This window comes from Bombina bombina, chromosome 2 (genome assembly GCF_027579735.1).
Source record: "Bombina bombina isolate aBomBom1 chromosome 2, aBomBom1.pri, whole genome shotgun sequence".
NCBI lineage: Eukaryota > Metazoa > Chordata > Amphibia > Anura > Bombinatoridae > Bombina > Bombina bombina.
In genome coordinates this window covers 709,496,806-709,519,462 of record NC_069500.1, presented here as the reverse complement: position 1 = coordinate 709,519,462, position 22,657 = coordinate 709,496,806, and the positions used below count along the sequence as shown (strand labels likewise).

At 35.9% G+C, this 22,657-nt stretch overlaps 1 protein-coding gene across 1 annotated transcript in view; it reads left to right on the top strand.

Moving 5' to 3' along the window:
* LOC128649438 (stimulated by retinoic acid gene 6 protein-like) overlaps nt 1-22,657 on the top strand; it is a 154,445-nt gene that overhangs the window by 702 nt on the left and 131,086 nt on the right. The window lies entirely within an intron of this gene.

Below are 22,657 nucleotides of genomic sequence, written 5' to 3'. Positions count from 1 at the left end.
TTTAAACAGTTTTAACCCTATAATAAAGTGTAAGGGTTGATAAAACTTTTAGAATGTCGGCAATGAAAATGTTGGAATTTTATATTATGCAAAAACTGATGGGCCAGACCCAGTTCAATAGTGCTTCCATTTAGTGATCTATTTTAAAAACAAATGACTATAATAGAATCTGCAATAATTGAGGATCCATTGAGGCTCTCTCTGACACATAAAGGCATTTTTGTTTTCATTTAACAGTAGGCATTTTAAATGTTTTACTGTTTGTTTTTTTTGTTAAATAGATTTTGTATTTGTTTTCTTTTACTTTGAGCATTAAGTCATTAAAGGGACATTAAACACTTTGAAATTGTAATATCCAGGGCCGGACTGGGAAATCAGACCAGTCTAGCCCAGCTCCAGCATCTGCCCCCCAGCCCATTACTTTCAATGTCCTGGTTGGGAGGCTCCCTCTGCCCTTTGCCTGGGACATGGTTCTGCATTACTGGCGGCCCACCGGGAAATATCCCTGCAGGCCAATCCAGTACACGTAATATCAAAATGTTTAATTGTGTGTATTAAAAAACATTGCAATATACTTTCATTATTTTTTTTGTCCCATTTTCCTGTAACTTAAAAATATTGTTTTTCTCTATTAAAGGGACATAAAACACTAAATAAATGCTAGCTAGAATGATGCATTCAAAGAAAAGATTAGTCTGAGAATAACATGTAGATGTAATTTTTAAAGTTTAATTAGCTGTTTAAATATCGCCAAAATAAGTGTAAAGGTTTAGTGTCTATAAAAAAATGGGAGCTGTCATGTTGTAACTTAGGTTACTTTCTCTGCTGTGGCCAATTAGGGACAGTTAGAAATAGGTTACTAGATTTGGCAGCCAATGGCTGTGTGGAATATAACAGTATTCTGCACTTCCATTTCTAACAGGAACTGAAAAGTTCACAAATTCAGAATAGAATTACAGGAAAAGTAATAGCAAAAATAACAAAATAAATAATGAAAATATATTGCAAACTTTTGTCTATATATACAATTTATCATTTTATATTACCAACTCAAAGTGTTCAATGTCCCTTTAAGGTAGTGAGAGTACACAAGGAAGGGCATTGGTCTGGTGTAGAGAGGTAGCTTTGGTTGTCATCAGCATACAAATTATACTGAACCCCATGGAACCTAAGGATTAAGTATTGAAAGAGAAGAAAAGGGGACCAATAACAGAGCCTTGTGGTACCCCAACAAGAATTGGTAAAGGTGCAGACCATGCGGAGGATGCACCAGAGAAATCTACACTAAAGGTACAGTTAGACAGGTAGGGGGAGAGCCACAAGAGGGCTGTGTCACAACGACCAAAGGATTTCAGGGTTTTGAGCAACAGAGAGTGGTCAACAGTATCAAAAGCTGCAGACAGATGGAGATGGATTAACCGAGAGAAATAGCCTTTAGCTATTGTTGAATGTAATGATGGCAGTCTTTGTGGATATTAATAAAAACTATCACTCCTGGTTTAAAGTATTAAGTGGTTATAATTGTAATACAATAAGGAAGTCTAGTTTCATGTTTTTTTAAAGGGACAGTATAAATCCTGTAACAAAATATTTTTCGGAAATCTCAAAACAAATTAACATACTAGGTGAGTGTTTTGACTGCATTAACATTTTGTTTGCTGCTTTTGTTTTTCAATAGCCAAACTCCTCCCACCACTTCCCTTGTTACTGGATTGTACACACTGTCACTTTGTTATTTAAAATATCATTGTTTTGCAGTTCATTATCTTATCATCTCTGCTGAGACCAATTACAGACAGATATATAGCAGTGTTTGACATGTGAAGTCTGCAGTGTGCACTTCCAATTCTTAAAATAATTAAAAAAAACTTCATTTATAGGGTTAAATTACAGGAAAGGGGAACAAATGAATAATGAAAATTATAATCTAACATTAACTAGATAGTTGAACATTTTATGTATGAATTCCCCTTTAAATGCTGTAAGAGGTTGGAAGCTGAATACCTATGGTTTGTAAGGTTTGTAAATCTATCCTATAGGAACTGGAACAAGTTATTATTGTTTGGAACTGAGACACCTGTGCTAAGTATACATTAGAAGGGAGGAAGGGCTTTCTCAGTAATACATCATTTTCCTTGCATTGTGTTTGTGCCAAGTTTCGTTTCTCCTCAGTCCCACCAGTGCTATACATTTTAAGCACAAGTAAATTGTTCACATTAAAATTACTTTATACTATATGTGTGTGTGTGTATATATATATATATATATATATATATATATATCCTAAAATTCTACTTCCCACAAAAGCTTATTAGTAAGTTATAAACAAACAAAAATAAGTGAATAAAACTAAGTACAAAATTGTTTGGAACTGAGGCACCTGTGCTAAGTATATATACATTAGAAGGGGGAGGGCTTTGTCATTAATACATAACTGTCCTTGTTTTGTGTTTGTGCCAAGTTTCATTTCTCCTTAGTCCCACCAGTGCTATACATTTTAAGCACAATAAGTCAATTGTTCACATTAAAATTACTTTATACTGTATGTGTGTGTATGTATGTATATATATATATATATATATATATATATATATATATATATATATATATATATATATATATATATATATATATATATATATATACAGGGAGTGCAGAATTATTAGGCAAGTTGTATTTTTGAGGATTAATTTTATTATTGAACAACAACCATGTTCTCAATGAACCCAAAAAACTCATTAATATCAAAGCTGAATAGTTTTGGAAGTAGTTTTTAGTTTGTTTTTAGTTATAGCTATTTTAGGGGGATATCTGTGTGTGCAGGTGACTATTACTGTGCATAATTATTAGGCAACTTAACAAAAAACAAATATATACCCATTTCAATTATTTATTTTTACCAGTGAAACCAATATAACATCTCAACATTCACAAATAAACATTTCTGACATTCAAAAACAAAACAAAAACAAATCAGTGACCAATATAGCCACCTTTCTTTGCAAGGACACTCAAAAGCCTGCCATCCATGGATTCTGTCAGTGTTTTGATCTGTTCACCATCAACATTGCGTGCAGCAGCAACCACAGCCTCCCAGACACTGTTCAGAGAGGTGTACTGTTTTCCCTCCTTGTAAATCTCACATTTGATGATAGACCACAGGTTCTCAATGGGGTTCAGATCAGGTGAACAAGGAGACCATGTCATTAGATTTTCTTCTTTTATACCCTTTCTTGCCAGCCACACTGTGGAGTACTTGGACGCGTGTGATGGAGCATTGTCCTGCATGAAAATCATGTTTTTCTTGAAGGATGCAGACTTCTTCCTGTACCACTGCTTGAAGAAGGTGTCTTCCAGAAACTGGCAGTAGGACTGGGAGTTGAGCTTGACTCCATCCTCAACCTGAAAAGGCCCCACAAGCTCATCTTTGATGATACCAGCCCAAACCAGTACTCCACCTCCACCTTGCTGGCGTCTGAGTCGGACTGGAGCTCTTTGCCCTTTACCAATCCAGCCACGGGCCCATCCATCTGGCCCATCAAGACTCACTCTCATTTCATCAGTCCATAAAACCTTAGAAAAATCAGTCTTGAGATATTTCTTGGCCCAGTCTTGACGTTTCAGCTTGTGTGTCTTGTTCCGTGGTGGTCGTCTTTCAGCCTTTCTTACCTTGGCCATGTCTCTGAGTATTGCACACCTTGTGCTTTTGGGCACTCCAGTGATGTTGCAGCTCTGAAATATGGCCAAACTGGTGGCAAGTGGCATCTTGGCAGCTGCACGCTTGACTTTTCTCAGTTCATGGGCAGTTATTTTGCGCCTTGGTTTTTCCACACGCTTCTTGCGACCCTGTTGACTATTTTGAATGAAACGCTTGATTGTTCGATGATCACGCTTCAGAAGCTTTGCAATTTTAAGAGTGCTGCATCCCTCTGCAAGATATCTCACTATTTTTGACTTTTCTGAGCCTGTCAAGTCCTTCTTTTGACCCATTTTGCCAAAGGAAAGGAAGTTGCCTAATAATTATGCACACCTGATATAGGGTGTTGATGTCATTAGACCACACCCCTTCTCATTACAGAGATGCACATCACCTAATATGCTTAATTGGTAGTAGGCTTTCGAGCCTATACAGCTTGGAGTAAGACAACATGCATAAAGAGGATGATGTGGTCAAAATACTCATTTGCCTAATAATTCTGCACTCCCTGTATAAAAGAAAGCACTCTCTGGTCTTTTTAGTGAATATTTAATAGATCAAGCGTAATAGACGCTTAGGGTGCGATCCGATATACGGCGCAGGTTTCAGCGCAAGCGTGGAAACCTGTGCCGCCCATAGTTTCAGCTTGCACAGCGAGCTATCACATATATGGCGCCGGCAGTTGCTAAAGTGCCATAAGTCTGACAAACTAGCGATGTCCAGAAATCTGCTTAAGTACAAATTTCTGGAGTCGCCAGTGACTTACGGCACTTTAGAAACTGCCGCCGCCTAAAAAAACTGACTAAAATATTAAATCTCCCGTTACTGTCTAACACGCCTTCCAAACATAGCCGACATGTATACCCCTCTATCCGCAATCCCCCCTCTCACTCCTAACAATGAATATATTAACCCCTAAACCGCCGCTCCCAGACCCCGCCGCCACCTATATTAACTGTATCACCCCCTAATGTGAGCACCCTACCCTGCTGCCACCTATTTAAACTACATTACCCCATAATGTGAGCCCCTAACCCGCAGTCACCTATTTAAACTACATTACCCCCTAATGTGAGCCCCTACCCCGCCGCCACCTATTTAAACTACATTACCCCCTAATGTGAGCCCCTACCCCGCCGCCACCTATTTAAACTACATTACCCCCTAATGTGAGCCCCTACACCGCCGCCACCTATATTAAAATGATTAACCCCTAATCTAATCCCCCTACACCGCCGCCACCTATATTAAAATGATTAACCCCTAATCTAATCCCCCTACACCGCCGCCACCTATATTAAAATGATTAACCCCTAATCTAATCCCCCTACACCGCCGCCACCTATATTAAAATGATTAACCCCTAATCTAATCCCCCTACACCGCCGCCACCTATATTAAAATGATTAACCACTAAACCTAAGTCTAACCCTAACACCCCCTAATGTAATTATTATTAAAATACATCTAAATAATATTAATAATATTAACTAAATTATTCCTATTTAAATCTAAATACTTACCTATAAAATAAACCCTAAGATAGATACAATATAATTAATAATTACATTGTAGCTATTTTAGGGTTTATATTTATTTTACAGGTAACTTGGTATTTATTTTAACTAGGTACATTAGCTATTAAATAGTTAAGAACTATTTAATAGCTACCTAGTTAAAATAATTACCAAATTACCTGTAAAATAAATCCTAACCTAAGTTACAAATACACCTACACTATCAATAAATTAATTAAATAAACTACAATTATCTAAACTGAAATATAATTAAATACACTAAACTAAATTACAAAAAAAACAGTAAATTACAAAAAATAAAAAAGATTACAAGAATTTTAAGCTAATTACACCTAATTTAAGCCCCCTAATAAAATAACAAAGCCCCCCAAAATAAAAAAAGTCCCTACCCTAAACTAAATTACAAAAAGTAATCAGCTCTATTACCAGCCCTTAAAAGGGCCTTTTGTGAGGCATTGCCCCAAAGTAATCAGCTCTTTTACTTGTAAAAAAAAAGAACACCCCCCATTACAACCCACACACCCCTACTCTAAAACCCACCCTATCCCCCCCTTAAAAAAACCTAAGTCTAACCCCCAAGTGGTCCTTACCTGTCCTGAAGACCGGCGGAGAAGGTCCTGTTCCAGGCTGAGAAGTCTTCTTCCAGGCGGCGACCTCTTCTTCTTCCAGGAACCAGCCGCCGCGGAGCGGAGGAGTTGAAGACCAATGACTGCGGAGCTGAAGACTGTCCTCTCTGGAACTGAAGACTGGCGATGCAGGAACTGAAGATCGGCGATGCTGGAACTGAAGACCGGAGCCATGGAGCGTGGAGGATCCTCTTCATACGATCGCCGCCGTACACTGAATAGGAATTCAAGGTACCCGATTAAAAATGGCGTCCCTTGAATTCCTATTGGCTGATTTGAGCCTTCAAATTCAATTCAGCCAATCGGATAAAAGCTACTTTAATTCTATTGGCTGATTTGAATAGCCAATAGAATAAGAGCTACTGTAATTCTATTGGCTATTCTAATCAGCCAATATAATTACAGTAGCTCTTATTCTATTGGCTATTCAAATCAGCCAATAGAATTAAAGTAGCTTTCATCCGATTGGCTGATTTGAATTTGAATTCTAGGGGTGTGTGGGTGGTGGGTTGTAATGGGGGGGTTGTTCTTTTTTTTACAGGTAAAATAGCTGATTACTTTGGGGCAATGCCCCACAAAAGGACCTTTTAAGGGCTGGTAATAGAGATGATTACTTTTTTTTTTTTTTTAAATCAAAGTTTTTTTATTAAGGTATTTAGTGAAATAAGATTTCTTTTTGTAATTTAGTTTAGGATAGGGACATTTTTTTAATTTGGGGCACTTTGTTATTTTATTAGGGGGCTTAGATTAGGTGTAATTAGCTTAAAATTCTTGTAATCTTTTTTTATTTTTTGTAATTTAGTGTTTGTTTTTTGTAATTTAGTTTAGTGTATTTAATTATATTTTAGTTTAGATAATTGTAGTTTATTTACTTAATTTATTGATAGTGTAGGTGTATTTGTAACTTAGGTTAGGATTTATTTTATAGGTAATTTGGTAATTATTTTAACTAGGTAGCTATTAAATAGTTATTAACTATTTAATAGCTAGTGTACCTAGTTAAAATAAATACCAAGTTACCTGTAAAATAAATATAAACCTTAAAATAGCTACAATGTAATTATTAATTATATTGTAGCTATCTTAGGTTTTATTTTATAGGTAAGTATTTAGATTTAAATAGGAATAATTTAGTTAATATTATTAATATTATTTAGATTTATTTTAATAATAATTACGTTAGGGGGTGTTAGGGTTAGACTTAGGTTTAGTGGTTAATCATTTTAATATAGGTGGCGGCGTTGTAGGGGGATTAGATTAGGGGTTAATCATTTTAATATAGGTGGTGGCGGTGTAGGGGGATTAGATTAGGGGTTAATCATTTTAATATAGGTGGCGACGGTGTAGGGGGATTAGATTAGGGGTTAATCATTTTAATATAGGTGGTGGCGGTGTAGGGGGATTAGATTAGGGGTTAATCATTTTAATGTAGGTGGCGGCAGTGTAGGGGCTCACATTAGGGGGTTATCATTTTAATGTAGGTGGCGGCGGGGTAGTGGGATTAGATTAGGGGTTAATAATTTTAACGTAGGTGGCGGCAGTGTAGGGGCTCACATTAGGGGGTTATCATTTTAATGTAGGTGGCGGCGGGGTAGGGGGATTAGATTAGGGGGGATAGGGTGGGTTTTAGAGTAGGGGTGTGTGGGTGGTGGGTTGTAATGGGGGGGTTGTTCTTTTTTTTTACATGTAAAAGAGCTGATTACTTTGGGGCAATGCCCCACAAAAGGCCCTTTTAAGGGCTGGTAATAGAGCTGATTACTTTTTTTTTTTTTATCAAAGTTTTTTATTAAGTTATTTAGTGAAATAATATTACTTTTTGTAATTTAGTTTAGGGTAGGGACATTTTTTTAATTTGGGGCGCTTTGTTATTTTATTAGGGGGCTTAGATTAGGTGTAATTAGCTTAAAATTCTTGTAATCTTTTTTTATTTTTTGTAATTTAGTGTTTGTTTGTTTTTTGTAATTTAGTTTAGTGTATTTAATTATATTTTAGTTTAGATAATTGTAGTTTATTTACTTAATTTATTGATAGTGTAGGTGTATTTGTAACTTAGGTTAGGATTTATTTTACAGGTAATTTGGTAATTATTTTAACTAGGTAGCTATTAAATAGTTATTAACTATTTAATAGCTAGTGTACCTAGTTAAAATAAATACCAAGTTACCTGTAAAATAAATATAAACCCTAAAATAGCTACAATGTAATTATTAATTTATATTGTAGCTATCTTAGGGTTTATTTTATAAGAAAGTATTTAGATTTAAATAGGAATAATTTAGTTAATATTATTAATATTTAGATTTATTTTAATAATAATTACATTAGGGGGTGTTAGGGTTAGACTTAGGTTTAGTGGTTAATCATTTTAATATAGGTGGCGGCATTGTAGGGGGATTAGATTAGGGGTTAATCATTTTAATATAGGTGGTGGCGGTGTAGGGGGATTAGATTAGGGGTTAATCATTTTAATATAGGTGGCGACGGTGTAGGGGGATTAGAATAGGGGTTAATCATTTTAATATAGGTGGCGGCGGTGTAGGGGGATTAGATTAGGGGTTAATCATTTTAATGTAGGTGGCGGCGGTGTATGGGCTCACATTAGGGTGTTATCATTTTAATGTAGGTGGCGGCAGGGTAGGGGGATTAGATTAGGGGTTAATAATTTTAATGTAGGTAGCGGCGGTGTAAGGGCTCACATTAGGGGGTTATCATTTTAATATAGGTGGCGGCGGGGTAGGGGCTCACATTAGGGGGTAATGTAGTTTAAATAGGTGGCGGCGGGGTAGGGGGCTCACATTAAGGGGTAATGTAGTTTAAATAGGTGGCGGCAGGGTAGGGGCTCACATTAGGGGGTAATCTATTAAATATTCACTAAAAAGACCAGGGAGTGCTTTCTTTCATTTATATACGTATCTGCTTGCACCCTGGCATTTAAATCTTGGAAGTGAGAGTGCTCTCTTTGAACAAATATATATATATATATATATAAAATCCCAAAATGCTACTTCCCACAAGAAAAAGCTTATTAGTGAATTATATACAAACAAAAATAAGTGTATAAAAAAGATTTAGTCCAAAAAAAGAAAGGCATGGAAAGTGTTTCCTTTTTTCTGCACTTTGTACTGCAGAGGGGGGGAGGAAATTCCGACAGGTTTAATGCCCTCTTCCCACCCCCTATGGATGCCCATGATTATGATTAATATATCTAATTGGTAAATTTATTTCATATTCTAAATAAGTTAATTAGATAACAGCAGTTCTTGTACATCTTGTAGACACAGAGGACCTATGTCTTTTTTTGTCACATATCTCCTTCCTCCCAAGTCTTTCCTCTCTCTGTTCTCAGACTTCTCTCATGAGTTAATTAATGATGGGGAATTTAACTGTAGAGGCTTCTTTTCTCCATCAATAGTAGAATGGAGAATAGAAATAATATAATTAGGTGGAAATAAAAAAGTATACAATTATTTGGGCTGATAAAAGTAAGTTTTTCTAGGGCTGGGTGTTGGATGGGGCAGTATTACAGTAACTGAGGACAAGTATGGAGAAAGCAAAATGGTTTATTCTATTCACATAATTCACATAATTTTTAAAAATATAATTTAATATATTTTTTTTATTACATTTTATTTTATTTTCGGCAGATTGAAAATGTTGAGTGTTTTTTGAGTGCTTACAATCCTAAATGCATGAGCCACTAATGTCCCTGAACCTTAAATTCGTTACCTTTAGAATACAACACAAAGTTATTAATCTCATAATTTAGTTATCAAAATAAGAAAATAATAATGAGAAACAAAATAGCAATTTGGTGGGTTTAGAGATTACATCACAGGCTGAAGGGTCCTGTGTGTTGATTGGTCACTTTACAATGTGTAGTGATTAGGGTTGCCAGCTGTGCTCCATTAAAATACAGGACAACCTATAGATGACTGGGCATGGGGGGGTCACAAAAATGTCCCCCTCAAAGCCCTGATACCACCATATATAATTTTTTTTACAACTGAGTAGTCATTTTAACCCCTCAGTTGCCAGTAACACACTCAGTAGTGATTTGACCCTCTTGACTGCCAGGAATACACACACAGCAATTTAACACACAGGACAGCCTGTAAGATATATAATAAAAAAGCAGTTTTTTGTGTTTTTTTCTTAGCCATATTTGTAATGCATAGAGGCATAGGAGGCCCTCTAATTGTATTTGACAATTAAACGGACTTTAAAAATACTGGACATTTAAGTGTGCAGTATTTTTGTATAGATTTTACTGGACAGCCTGCTTAAATACTGGACACGTGGCAACCCCAGTAGTGATGCCAATGAGTAAAGTGTGCAATTAACCTGCTCCAAAACCATAGATATGTGTGTGTATGTCTCTTTAAGGGATTTTAAAACGGTGATATTTTCGGTATAGTGGACATGTGTGTTGGTTAATCATTTTTACACAAATAAAAATATTTTTTTTTACTTTAATTGGTTGAGCAGAAAGCATTGGTGTCCGGTGACGTTACTTCCTACTGTGATACAATATGACGGTGTATATTTTCAATGTGTTTTGCTCATGCACAAAACCAATGTTTTATTAGAAAGCATTTGGGGTATTCACTAATAAGTCAAAATGTGTTGCCCAGGGCTTATCAAGGCCTTTTAGCTGTTGAATTCAAAAGTGAAAAAAAACCTCAGTTAAAATGAAACACATAAAAGTTTCCTGATTCAGAGAATGCAATTTCTAAAAAAAAATGTTTTATTAAAACATGCACATTCTTTTGTATGCACTCTTTCTGAGGCACCAGCTTCTACTGAGAATGTGGAAAATTGCACAGTATATATGTATATGCATTTAGTGATTGGCTGATGGCTGTCACATGATACGTAGGAGAATATATTCTACTGCTCATTTTGAATTCAAAGTAAGTGCTATTGCTTTTGAGAATTTGGATTGTAATTAGAAAAACAGGCTTTTTAAGAACATGGGTACATTTTTACCAAAAAAAAAGAAAAGAAAAGCTACCATTAAACAATGAAAATGGCTATTTTGATCTTGTTGGCTACAGAAACGGCTCATCACCAACTGTTAACATGTTGATAATTATTAATCGATAGATTGTGATCAACTCCTATCTTACTTACACTTAGAAACTTTGAGAAGGTTTGAATTAAAAGCCACATGAGCAAACATTTCCCCTTATTAGTTTGCTTATAGCAAAATAATAGAAATGTAGAAAGCAAATCAACAGAAGATATTTTGGGAAACTGCTCTTATCAGGCATTTACACCATTTATAATATTATATCCTCCCAACCATTCTCATATGGAATAGATACTTTCTCTTTTAAAGACATCTGTCCCAAACAGCCCCCAATTAACCCTCTTTTGAGGTACACCCTGGAGGAACACCCTCTTGCAACAAGCATTGATGAAATTACACCTCATTTACCTTTTGTAACCATGGAGATGAGGATGAGCGTTTAGTAACTGTCTAGTGCAATTGTATATAAAATCAATAGATGACATTTTTAAAGTATGGAAATATTCCCCCAGTCTCATTTTCTATGATGACTTTTTTTTCTTTTTAAATAATCTTTTATTGAGGTAAATGTAAGATACAACAAATAAAGTACAGTATGTCCTTTCAAAAACACAATGTAGTTGTGCAAGTTATCAGAAGACTAATATAAACATAGAGATACATGAACCATAGATCAGCAAAATATTTCCATATAAAATAAATGGGGTTCGTATGCACAAGATCTCAGCATTGAGGGATATAGGTAATAATGGTCATTGGAAAAAACAGAGTAAGAACAAGCAACCTTGTGGGTGATCAACTTGTAAGTAATATGAATATATGAAAGAACTTATACAAATAGGACCTCATTTTAAATTAAAAATATAAATTCCTCGCTTGAATGACTCATTATCTTTGCGAATTAAAATTACAAATGGCACACGCCAGAGATGCCCGCTATCACCCATTTTATTTGTAATGGCTATGGAAGCCTTAGCAACAAATATACGGCAGAACCCTAACATTTTGGGCATCACTATACACAATAGAGAGTATAAAATGGCATTATATGCTGACGATATTATGTTGACACTTACAAACCCATTACGATCCTTGACAGCCCTTTCTATAGAATTTTCCAGATACATTAATGTCTCGTACTTCAAAATTAATTAAATCAGAATTCCTCAGCTTCAATAATACTCAATCTATTATACAGCAAATACAACAAATATTTCTCTACACACACAAAACTACTTCTATTAGATAACTAGGGATACAAATACCTAGCGATAAAGATAAATTATTTACCTTAAATTTCTTACCACTACACCAAGAAATTAAACAGGAACTTCATGATTGGACATACAAATCTATGTCATGGTTGGGCCGAATAAGTGCTATAAAGATGATGATTCTTCCAAAGATACTGTATTTGCTACAGGCATTGCCTATACCCATACCTGAATATTATATGCAGACTTTACAGAATTCTATCAACACCTTTATTTGGTCCAAACATATGACTAGAGTGTCGATGAAGACGATGTATATGCCCAAAGAGAGAGGAGGGCTGGGAGTCCCAAATTTAAGGGTATACAAATTAGCAGTCCACTTGGTGCACATTAATTGGTGCAGGGAGAAATGGCCAATTCCATTAACCTTGTGTGGTATACCTTTAACTCTAACCCCTCCTATTTGGTCTCCACCCTATTTAAGGACTACCTGTAACACTCATTTACTGCCTGATTATTGAAGTCATAGCTACTCTGTTGTAGCTTTCCTTATTTCAGGTCTCCTATTGCTTGTATCCTGTGCAAAGTGGTTTACTATGTTTACTTTTGCTTCATCTTGAATCTCTTACGATCTTATCGTTACTTTGTCATTACCGAGTCTGGATCATTCAACGGCCGGATCTACTTTTTCACCGCTACCCGGAAGTAAGCCGCATTCACACACGCTGCCTGTCCCAGACACGGATCTTCCAATGCGGTAACAGAATAACCACGGTCCTCAAGGTGGTAACGTACACGAACAAAGCTAAAGCCTTTAAACTTCATACCTGCTTGTTTTTTGTCACCATTCTGAATTATTGGGCATATCCTATTACCTGCAACATCCAATATAAACAAACATTGTGTGTCTGTGGAATGTCTGAACTTGTAAATATTTTAGGCTGTGTGTGATTGCGTGAAGTAAAAAGGATCAATTGTTTCTACCATTTCTGATTCTGAGCGTGTCAGTATTTCTTTTTCATCTGTGGCCTCCGTTTACATATATATATATATCGAACATAAGATATATATTATATTAATAAATCCTTATGTTTATTAACACCTAAGTCAGTAGTTAATATATAAATTCATCATATATTAAATGTCTCATATTGTTTAATCAGGCTACATAGAAGTTGTTTTCTGATTACTACAAAAAAGAGCAACAAGCTCTAATTTTAGGGCTAACCTTTATAACAAATGTGCAAATGCTTGTTTACTGAAATACAAAGCTCAGAATACCACATAATAATCAGGCCTAAAACCGTATTTTGAAATAATTATCATTATGGATCCTAATGAAATAAAAAAGGAGTTTAATAATGTCTATCTTAAACTTGATTATTTAGCAAGAGCTGTGACTGAAGTGCAGACTGAAAATGCTGCACTTAAAACTATAGTTAAAGATTTTGTTACACAAAAGCCTCATGACCCACCTGAACCTCATATTAATTATCCACAACCTTTTTCAGGGAAACGTTCTGAGTTCAGGGAATTTAAGAATGCCTGTAATTTATTATTTTCTCTTAGACCTAAGACTTATCATACTGAGCGGATTAAAGTATGTACCACAATATCTTTCCTACAAGGTGAACCCAGGACTTGGGCTAATAGGTTTTTTGAAAACAATAACCCTATCCTGGATTCATTACAAGATTTTTTTTCTGCTTTAACTAGTCTATATCAAGACTCAAATTCTCAAATAAATGCTGAAACGAGATTGAGGTCTTTAAAACAGGGTAAGAGAAATGTGGAAGATTATACCACTGAGTTTCAGATGTGGGCAGAGGACTCTCAGTGGAATGAAATCAGTTTGAAGAATCAATATCGTTTAGGTTTATCTGAAACACTCAAAGATGAACTTTCCCGTCTTGAGATCCCAGATACCCTTGAGGGTCTTATTAAATTAAGTACATCTTTAGATCGTCGTTTGAGAGAAAGGAGGGCAGAGAGGGCCTCTTATGATACCCCATCCAGAAAACCTTACCAAGTCACAACAAGTCATGACAGAGCTCATGGCAGTGCTACCCCTATGGAGATTGGTGTTCTTAGAGGACCTCTGCCACCAGAGGAAAAAATTAGAAGGAGGTTGGAAAATCTCTGTTTATACTGTGCTCAAAAAGAACATGTAGTATCTACTTGTCCCTTGTTGAAAAAACAAAAGAATGGTAAGACAATAACCAGTGACTTTATTTACAGCATAGCTAATGATACACACATGACTTTGTCCATTTCTTTACAGTGGGACCAGAAAAATATCCAAACCAAGGCATTAATTGATTCAGGAGCATCCGGAAATTACATTGATTCCACTTATGTAAATAAAAATCGAATACCTGTTATTTGTAAACAAAATCCTGTGTCTATTAAGTTGATAGATGGTTCATTAATAGAACAAGGACCTATTACACATCATACTGTTCCCCTGCTTGTAACATCATTGCAGGGACACACTGAATATTTATCTTTTGATCTCATATCCATACATCAGCATACTCTCATCCTAGGCTATCCTTGGTTGAAGAAACACAACCCACACATAAATTGGGTTTCAAATAAGGTAACATTAGATTCTGCTTTTTGTTTAAACACTTGTTACCCACATCAAACCATAGCGTCACTTGATATTGGTTTACCCTCGTGTTATCAGGATTTGGCAGAAGTATTTAATTTAAAAGAGGCAGAAAACCTTCCACCCCATAGGGAATTTGACTGTCCTATCGATATAATACCTGGTTCCAAAATCCCTCATGGTAAGATCTATCCTCTCTCTCAAGAGGAACTCCAGTATATAAGAAATTACCTAGACGAAAATTTACGTAAGGGATTTATTTCACACTCCACATCCCCTGCAGCTGCAGGAATGTTTCTAGTAAGAAACAAGGATGGTACCATAAGACCTATTATTGATTATAGAGCATTAAATAACATCACAATAAAAAACAGATACCCTTTACCTTTAATACCTGAACTTTTGGAACGTCTAACTGGTGCAACTATTTACACCAAATTAGATTTAAAGGGAGCTTATAATTTGATTAGAATCAAAGAAGGTCACGAATGGAAAAAGGCATTCAGGACCAGATATGGCCTTTTCCAATATAATGTAATGCCTTTCGGTCTGAGTAATGCTCCGGCAAATTTTCAGTTTTTTATAAATGAGATCTTTCGTGACCTGATAGACGTTTGTGTCATAATATACCTTTACGACATCTTAATTTATTCTAGAACACCACAAGAACATGAAAAACATGTACGCTGGGTATTAACTCGTTTAAAAGAACACAAACTATATGCTAAACTGGAAAAATGTTCCTTTCATGTCACAGAAATAAAATTCTTGGGTTATATCATCAGTCCCAACAAAATACAAATGGATCCGGAGAAGGTATCAGCAATTCTGAATTGGCCTACTCCTACTTCCACAAAATCTGTACAACGATTCATTGGTTTTGCGAATTTTTATAGGAAGTTTATAAAAAATTTCTCTTCAATCGTTAAACCATTAACAACACTTACTAGTGAAAAACAAAGATTTAAGTGGACAGAATCCGCTAGTCTTGCCTTTAATAAATTGAAAGAATATTTTACTACAGCACCCATTCTAGCTATGCCAGATTTTGATTTAGAATTTATCCTTGAAGTAGATGCATCCGACTCAGGTATCGGTGCAGTTTTATCACAACACGATAAGAACAAGACTGAGATTCATCCTATTGCTTTCTATTCAAAAATGTTAACTAGCGCTGAGAAAAACTATAGCATAGGAGATAAAGAACTTCTAGCTATAAAACGTGCCCTAGATCACTGGAGACATTTATTAGAAGGTTCTAAATTACCTTTTAAGATTTATACCGACCATAAAAATCTTGAATTTCTAAAAACAAGTAAGACCTTGTCTGCAAGGCAAGCAAGATGGTCTATATTCTTTGATCGTTTCAATTTTCTTTTAACCTACAGACCGGGACACTTGAATACCAAAGCCGATGCTCTCTCTAGACTACATGAACAAGACACTCATAATCAAATTAACCAAATCATTCCAAAAGAAAAAATTATAGGTTTACTAACACCTTTAGAAGAGGAGATATTAAAAGAATTAAAACATGAACCACCACATGGAATAGACTGTCAAAAAGATTCCAATACTGGTCTTTTTTATCATAATTCTAAACTATATATCCCCAAACAAATTAGATCTTCTATTCTTAAACAAACCCATGACGGGACACTAGCGGGTCATTCAGGTATTTCTAAAACTATAGACCTAACCAGGAGAAATTATTGGTGGCCACTCATGGATACCTATATTACAAATTACGTAAAACATTGTGATACCTGTGCCAGAAACAAATTAGCTCACAAAAGACCATCAGGTCTTTTATCTCCTCTGCCTATTCCTGACAAACCCTGGAGTACCATATCAATGGACTTTATTGTCGAGTTACCTGAATCCCACCATTACAATACTATTTTAGTTGTCATTGACCATTTAACAAGACTGGCTCATTACATTCCCCTAAAAGGTCTCCCTACAGCTTTCACTACAGCTCACGTTTTCCTAGACAACATAGTTCGCTTACATGGACTGCCTAAAGTTATTATAACTGATCGTGGTACACAGTTTACCTCTAATTTTTGGAGATCCTTATGTAAGCTAATCAAGATTGATTCAAGATACTCAACTGCTTTTCACCCTCAGACAAATGGCCTTACAGAACGACTCAACCAAACCCTTGAACAATATCTTCGTTGTTATATATCTCATCTGCAGGATGACTGGTCATCTTATTTACCTTTGGCAGAATTCTGTTATAACAATACTACTTCTTCATCAACTAAACTATCCCCATTCTTCGTTACTTATGGATATCATCCTACTACCATTTCCTTGTCCTCTCAACAAGTGAACTCTCCCTCAGCATTGGATTTCGCAACTACTCTACAAGAAAGACTTAACATCCTGAAAAAACATCTTTCGGAAGCTAAAGATTATCAAAAAAGGTTGTATGATACCCATCACACTGCTAGCCAGGCTTATCAGATTGGAGATTTAGTACTACTCTCGACGAAGAATCTCAAACTTTCAGTTCCTAGCAAAAAGTTAGCAAATCAATACTTGGGTCCTTTTAAGATTTCTAAAATAATCAACCTCAATGCTGTGAGATTAGAGCTTCCCCAGGATTTTAAGATTCACCCCTCTTTTCATGTCTCTTTGTTAAAGCCATACCTTCCTTCACCTCAGTCCCTCTCCTTGACTCGACCACCTCCAATACTCATTGATGATCGAGAGGAGTATGAAGTTGAAGCTGTGTTGGATTCTAGGATCCATAGGCGGAGGTTGGAGTACCTTGTGAAATGGAAAGGTTATGGTTCGGAGGATAACTCTTGGCAGCTTCATTCTGATCTTCGCACTCCCCGTCTTCTACGAAATTTTCATCGCCGCTATCCTGAGAAACCTAGTTTGGAAACCCCTGGGGTGCTTCCTTGAAGGGGGGGAGATGTGGTATACCTTTAACTCTAACCCCTCCTATTTGGTCTCCACCCTATTTAAGGACTACCTGTAACACTCATTTACTGCCTGATTATTGAAGTCATAGCTACTCTGTTGTAGCTTTCCTTATTTCAGGTCTCCTATTGCTTGTATCCTGTGCAAAGTGGTTTACTATGTTTACTTTTGCTTCATCTTGAATCTCTTACGATCTTATCGTTACTTTGTCATTACCGAGTCTGGATCATTCAACGGCCGGATCTACTTTTTCACCGCTACCCGGAAGTAAGCCGCATTCACACACGCTGCCTGTCCCAGACACGGATCTTCCAATGCGGTAACAGAATAACCACGGTCCTCAAGGTGGTAACGTACACGAACAAAGCTAAAGCCTTTAAACTTCATACCTGCTTGTTTTTTGTCACCATTCTGAATTATTGGGCATATCCTATTACCTGCAACATCCAATATAAACAAACATTGTGTGTCTGTGGAATGTCTGAACTTGTAAATATTTTAGGCTGTGTGTGATTGCGTGAAGTAAAAAGGATCAATTGTTTCTACCATTTCTGATTCTGAGCGTGTCAGTATTTCTTTTTCATCTGTGGCCTCCGTTTACATATATATATATATATCGAACATAAGATATATATTATATTAATAAATCCTTATGTTTATTAACACCTAAGTCAGTAGTTAATATATAAATTCATCATATATTAAATGTCTCATATTGTTTAATCAGGCTACATAGAAGTTGTTTTCTGATTACTACAAAAAAGAGCAACAAGCTCTAATTTTAGGGCTAACCTTTATAACAAATGTGCAAATGCTTGTTTACTGAAATACAAAGCTCAGAATACCACACCTTGGTAGTATATGTTGGATACCAGGACCACAGTGGAAGGCATTACATACACTTTTCTGGCTTATTACTGAAACACTCAAACAATGGGATAGGGCGCTTAAAAAAGATGCCACACTCTATTCTAATCCTTCTCCACTAACACCAATCCTTGCAAATCATATTTTGGAAGGTGAGAAAAATGTCACCCCAAGCTCGATACACTCTATACATACACTAATCCCCACAGGCAGAACTGCGTAAGTTAGGCTTAACACATTTTGACCAATGGTTTAGGTATCATCAGCTAGCCCACATAATAGCCTCACACTCTGAAAAAACTAAGATCAGTTGGCCACTAACTCCGTTTGAATCTCTCTGTTACATGACAATTGTATCTAAAGTATACCTATCCATCACATATAAATTGATAACACAGGGAACGTCCTGCATGCTCCCTACATACATACAGAAGTGGGAAGCAGAATTGAATTCCAAACCTTCTGAAAAAGAATGGGTAGCTATCATTTCTAAAATGAACTCCTCGACAACTTCTATGAGATTTCACGAAACAAATATGAAATTACTACTACACACCTCAGAGATTAGCACAGACCCAACAACGACTGCCAATTGTTGGAGAGGTTGTGGTCAAGTTGGCTCACTTTTACACATATGGTGGGGTTGCCCCAAGATGAGTGAATATTGGCAGGATATAATTTGAGAGATAAGTAAAGTAATTCATATCATTATACCCTTAGACCCTTTGACATGCTTTTTTCACAAGCCAGTTAAACTGAATTGTAAACTAAGGTTCGCACTCTTATACATAATGTTAAACTGTGCAAAACAGTTGATTCCCCGATTATGGAAAAAAGACTCAATTCCCTCAATGAGGGAATGGCGTGAAAATGTGAACTTGGTTTTGTCTCTGGAAAAATACCATTACTATCGACTTCATAGGCTGGAGGAATATTATGCAATTAAATTTATTTGGGAAGAATATGTATACGCAATAGAATAACTGACAGGGGTTTGTTATGAGAAGTTTAGATCTGCCCATAACCGCGATTATGACTACAATTTTACTCACAAACTTGATATTATTACACTGTATTACTTATGACTGTTAACTATTGTTACCTCATTATGTTGTAATTTTCAATATCATAAATAAAAGTTTTTGGAAAATCAAAAAAAAATAATAAAAAAAAATATATAAATTCCTCTCAAACTGTGCAGGGCAACTCTTGGACCCATACAAGTGCAAAATACTTGGAAAGGGGAGTTTAGTAACAGAGATGGCCACTTTTGGGCCTTAGAGCAATATGTGGAACATGGTTGGTATGTATTGGCATTCTATACAGTAAGGTGTAGATATAGCTTTATTGTAGTTTGGGGAGAGCAATTAAGAAACAAGAGAGGATATGTCAGTAAAAATTAGAGCTTGGCAATATGGATGAAATATGTATTAAGCTATGCATACGAATATTAAGATAATTATAAAAAGCTCTTGTAGTTTGAAAAAGTTTTATAAGGATGGGGTTGGTGTAGTGAGACTTACAAGAAGTTTGTCGCTTAAAAGTGGGAACTCAGATGAAAAGGTTACCATCCCAGTACGTATCCATCTGAAGTTAAGCTGTTTAAACAAATTTATTTGACCACTCTCTAACTAGTTATGTGTATAACTTATCTCAAAAAAATATGGCAAAAATGTCTCCCCAAACGGTAAACAGCTGAAAGCTGGAGTTATGAAAGGAATATGTGGCAATAGAGAGATCAAACTAAATTTAGACCACTACCTATCTACCAGTAAGGAGCAGCAGTATGGTACTCCTTATTAAAAGACATAGCATCAGTATAGAGCATATCATTAGTTTGCATTCTAGAGCTTCAAGAGACAGATTCACTACATAAATTGACATCAATTATGAGGTCTCCTTAATGGATATAAAGGGATCAGTTGCAACAAGTTATTACTCAGCCTTTAATACATAACAACAACAACAAAAAAGAAATATCTATGCCAGGGAGTTGGGTACCAATGTTGAACATAGTTAAAATCTAATAGTTATGCTAAGCAAGGAATAACTGAAATTGTTAATACCTACTCTCGTAGGGCTGAACTGATAGTCAAGCAGGTATTGGGCTCCACCAGGGAGTAAACAGGGTAAGCCAAACTTTCTCGGCCGCAGACAATCTAGCTATAAAGAAATTACGTAATATTAGTATTATGAAGTGGTTTGACTAGGACTTGCAGCATACCAATCATTATAAGTATACTAGCGGTAAAGCCCGTGTACACGGGCCAAAATGTTTAATGAAATAAATATACCTATCTATCCCTATCCATCTATTCATATATCCTCCTATTCCATTGTGTCTCTGTCCCTATCCCCTGTCCCTCTATCTCCATGTCCCCATCTTCCTGTCCCCCTGTCACTATCCCCCTGTCCCCATCCCCCTGTCCCCCTGTCCCTATCCCACTATCTCTATCCCCATTTGCCCCTAACCCCCTTTCCCACATCCCCCTGTCCCTAACCCCCTATCGCCCTTTCCAATAACAAAAAATTACAAAAAATAAAAAATATCTAAGTTTACAAAAATAAAAAAAGCTAAGATTACTGAAAAAAAAAAAACTTCATTATCCAAAATAAAAACTAAAATAAAATATTCCTAATCTAATAACCTCTTTTTAAAAAAAAAAAAAAAAAAAAAGCCATCCTTAAACATCTCTTTTACCTAAAAAATTAATAACCCCCCCTTCTAACATTAAAACCCCTCACCCACCAAACCCCCAAAATAAAAAAACTAACACTAATAAACCTAAACTACCCATTGCCCCTAAAGGGGCATTTGTATGGGCATTGCCCTTAAAAGGGCATTCAGCTCTTTTTACTGCCCTTAAAAAAGGCATTCTGCTCTTTTTCACATTGCCCAAAAAACCCTAATAAAAAAAATAAAAAAAAAATAAAATTATTTTTTAAAAAACCTACCACTAAAGCCCCAAATAAGTACTCACGGTTTCTGAAGTCTGTTGGAGAAGGTCTTCTTCCAGGCGGGTCCATCATCTTCATCCACATCCTAGAAGTGCCGTTCCTCTGCGGTGTGGAGGCTCCTCTTCATGCAATCACACTGAAAATCTTATTTTTTTATTTTTTTAATTAGGGTTTTTTGGGCAATGTGAAAAAGAGCTGAATGCCCTTTTAAGGGCAGTAAAAATGAGCTGAATGCCCTTTTAAGGGCAATGCCCATACAAATGCCCCTTAAAGGGACATTATACAGTCATTTTTTCTTTGCATGAATGTTTTGTAGATTATCTATTTATATAGCCCATAAAGTTTTTATTTTTTGAAAATGTATAGTTTTGCTTATTTTTAAATAACATTGCTCCGATTTTCAGACTCCTAACTCCTAGGCCCCAAAGTTTTATGAGAATACCGTCAGCTACCTTCTCCAGCTTGCTCCTGTTTGTGTAAAGAGCCTTTTCATATGCAAAAGAAGGGGAGGGGAGGAGTGTCTTATTTCCCACTTGCAGTGGGCTTTCCTGCTACCTTTTCAACAGAGCTAAACTGAGAGCTTCTAAGTAAGTTTTTAAACAGTTTTATACTGGATTTTTATATCAGTATCTGTGCATCTTATTCTTTATAGTAGTGTCTATTACATGCAGTTATATGAAAATGAGTGTATACTGTCCCTTTAAGGGGCAATGGGGAGTTTAGGTTTATTAATGTTATTTTTTATTTTATTTTGGGGGGTTTGTTGGGTGGGGGGTTTTAATGTTAGAGGGGGGCTTAGTATATTTTTAATGTAAAAGAGCTGCTTTAATTAGGGCAGGCAATGCCCTACAAAAAGCCATTTAAGGGCTCTTGGTAGTTTATTCTTAGATTAGGGGGAGGGTTTGGGGGGCTTTTTATATTTTCATAGGGATTAGGTTTAATTGTTTTATTTTGGATAATGTGTTTTATTATTTTGTGCAATGTTAGACTTTTTTTATTTTCTGTAATTTTAGATTAGTTTAAATTTAGTTTTCTTTATTTTTAAAGTAATGTTAGGTTTTTTTATTTTAATTGTAATTTATGATTATTTTAATTTATTTAATGGGGTTAATTTAAGGGGTGTTAGGTTAGGGGGCTTAGTGATTAGCTTTTTGCGTTGTGGGGTTTGGCAGTTTTAGGG